This window comes from Carlito syrichta, unplaced genomic scaffold, assembly GCF_000164805.1.
Source record: "Carlito syrichta isolate Samal-C Ts95f unplaced genomic scaffold, Tarsius_syrichta-2.0.1 Scaffold120447, whole genome shotgun sequence".
In the NCBI taxonomy this organism is placed as follows: domain Eukaryota; kingdom Metazoa; phylum Chordata; class Mammalia; order Primates; family Tarsiidae; genus Carlito; species Carlito syrichta.
In genome coordinates this window covers 199,806-203,132 of record NW_007064543.1, presented here as the reverse complement: position 1 = coordinate 203,132, position 3,327 = coordinate 199,806, and positions in this window count along the sequence as shown.

Genomic DNA, 3,327 nt, shown 5'->3' with positions numbered 1-3,327 from the left:
CGGTGGACCCCGTGGAGTTCTTCGTGCTGACCGAGCGGTACCAGCAGTACCGCCAGACCGTGCGCGCCCTCAGGTGTGCTACCGGGGGGAGGTGGCCGTCCGCGCTCTCGGGGGACCGTGGGGGTGGGCGGAGGGGGTGCCGACTCAGCGCTTCCACTCAGGCTCGAGTTCGTGTCCGAGGTACGGAGGAAGGCTCACGAGGCCCGAGCCGGGGTCCTGGCGGAGCGCAAGGCCCTGGAGGACGCCACCGAGCACCAGGACCTGATGACCTGGAACCAGGCGGAGAACCGGCGGCTGCACGAGCTGCGGTGCGTGGGGCGGGAGGCGGGGCAGGGCTGCCTGGCGTCGCTGCGGAAAGCCCGGCCCCCGCTCAGGCTCGGCCCCTTGCTCCTCGCAGGATAGCGCGGCTGCTGCAGGAGGCGCGGGAGCAGGAGCAGCGGCAGGCCGAGGAGCAGGCCCGCAAGGCCCAAGAGGCGCAGGCCTGGGCGCAGCTCAAGGAGCGAGAAGTGCTGCAGCTGCAGGTGGGCAGCGTCTCCAAAGCAGGGGCGGGCTCGAGCCGGGGCTCGGCTTGGCGGCAGTGGGACTTCTGGGCACCGCGCAGGGGGGCGCTGGCCTCTTGCAGAGACTTAGAGAAAGCTGGCCCGTGAGCACTTGGGAGAGAAGGAGCGTGCCTGTCAGCAAAGACCCAGGGTGAGCATAGAAACTGGCAAGTATTCAAGTGCCTAGTAGGTGGTAAGCCGTGCCTGTGGGAGAGACCTGCGTTCCACAAAGAGGTTGTATTTTGCCTTCCAGGTGATAAAGTCATGAAGCCATAAGTATTCTAAGCTGAGATTGGCAGGTATGAGACTTAAGTTTGCCAGTTAGGACTAAGCCAGAGAGAACGGAGGAGGCTTGAATTAAGTGATAGAGAGGATAGTGTACAATATACACTTTTCGGGAGATAGCAACACTAAATGCCCAGACTTAGTACCAGGCAATATATCTGTGTAACAGAACGGCACTTGTACTCCTTAACTATGGAAATAAAAACATAAAGTAATAGAGGCGGAAGGATGAGTTGCAGAGATTCAGAGGGGACCAGGAAACACTGACGGACTGATTCCACCCAGCAGGACATGAGATTTTCATAGCTGGCGCTTGGAGTTGTGGCTGAGGTATGGGGCAAGTGATTGAGAAAGAAGAATATGGCCAGGTGGTCTGATGTTATTCCACTGGAAGGGGTGTTCAAAACAGACCTGGGCTCCAGGCATCTTTCCCCAGGGACAGCTGGAGCCGCTGGCTCAGTGGGGGAGAGGCCAGCAGACTGCAGTGCGGGCTGGCTAGCCTGTCCCGGGGCTCCCATTAACTGGCTTTTTCTCTCCCAATAGGAGGAGGCGAAAAACTTCATCACCCGAGAGAACCTCGAGGCGCGAGTGGAAGCAGCGTTGGACTCCCCAAAGAGCTACAACTGGGCCATCACCAGAGAGGGACTGGTGGTCAGGCCACAGCACAGGGGCTCCTAGGGAACCAGTAAGAACAGTGCCCACCCAGGGACCATGTGTGTGGGACAGGTGGATTGAGTCCTACCTGGAATAAAGCAATCAGTGCTTCTTATGAGGAAGGCTCATCTTTCTCCAGTATGGCCTTCACGTTCTGGCCTCTGCACATATCACTGGGTCAAAAACTCCCAAACACAGTGCCCTGTTCTTCCCCCATGTACAGCCTTAGCACAGCACCAGACCTTAGAGTGGTTTCATTTCACAGAGAATCAGACTGGCTCACACCCCCTCAGGCAGGTCATCTGAGTATCCTCAAGGACAGTGATTGACAAATTACAGTCCATGTGCCAAATGTGGCCTGCTTCCTGGTTTTGTAAATAAAGTTTTATTGGAACATGGTCATGCCCATTCACTGACTCCTTTTATACCACAATGGCAAAAATGAGTAGTTGCAACAGAGACCATATGACTTGCAAAGTCTAAAATATTTATTTGACTTTACAGAAAGTTTGCTGATCTCTGATCTGGGGCTTTAGGACTCTAGCCTGGAGCAGGTATCACCCGATACCTGAGCCACAAACTAACTATTGTCCAAGGACCTGCTTCTCAATCCTGGGCTTTACTGGCCAGGATCTGATATATCCAAGACTCAGAAGGTGAAGAAGAGACCCCATTTCTTCTGGTGGCTCTCTCCATCTGTGGCCTCAGTGACCCACCACTGCCCTGGTATCTCCAGCATCCTTGGATCATCCACCAGAATGATGCTGGCAGGGGATGTCTCATTGACTAAAGTATTATTACAAAATCAGTGTGTTATGGCAAGCAATTGACCAAACCTTGTGGGTACCAGGAATATTTGTGATTCAAGTTTGTAAGGTTGAAGAAATGATCATATAGGTCCATGACGGCTATTCAGATGCAGATCCTCAAGCAACATCCAAGATGAGGTTGAAAAAATCTTTTGAGCCAGAGCTACTGTCCTGTGCTGCCATCCACCTGAATGGTCCCACTACCACCAGAGGAAAAAGAACAAAAACTAGCTTCTTTCCGTGACTCCCACGTTGTAGAGAGGACCTGGGGACTCCAAATGAATAATAACCTTTCAGGGCAAATAGGCAGCTCTTGTGGCAGATGAGGAAGCAGGTATATTGAGTTGCAAGCAGAGGTGGTGCCTTGCACCCCATGCCCCTCAGCACTGTAGCCCTGAGAGCCATGGCTTCCTGCCCAGGCTGGTAGTGGCTCTTGTCTTCCCTGGCACTCATTCTGGCCAGAACACCTGCCTTCAAGTGCTCAGCGTGGCATCTGGAGTGAGCTGATGGGCACACATGGGCCATGGTCTGGCAGCCTAACGCTTTGTCATGGTGAAGAGTGGGCTGTCTGGTCCCCTTCAGTGGAAGCCTTTGATGTACTTTCACATGGGACACTGGGCCTATGTCAGGAAGTCCTGTTTTATGTAACAGACCATCCTGAACCGCCTCTCCTGCATCTTCCAGTTTTAGTCTTCCGAGTTCTCTGCACCAGGATCCAGACACAAGCTCTCTGTTCAGATAGAGGACACAATGTGACATTCTTGAAGCTCTCTCTGTCTTTGGGTTGATTTTCTTCACTGCTGTCCTTTAGTGTCCTGCATGAGGCTATAACTCAGCATTCACTATCAGCTGATGCCAGTATGTCATGCAGAGCTGCCGGTAAGTCAAGTTTCAGCATTTTTATTTTCTACCCACAGCCATCTTGCTGATATAGGTGTGAAAAGGCATCTTACTGCCACCTTCAGGATTAACTTAGCCCCAATACCATCTGCACCTGCTTCTAATGGATCAGAGTGCTGCTAGGTACACAGGTAAGCTAT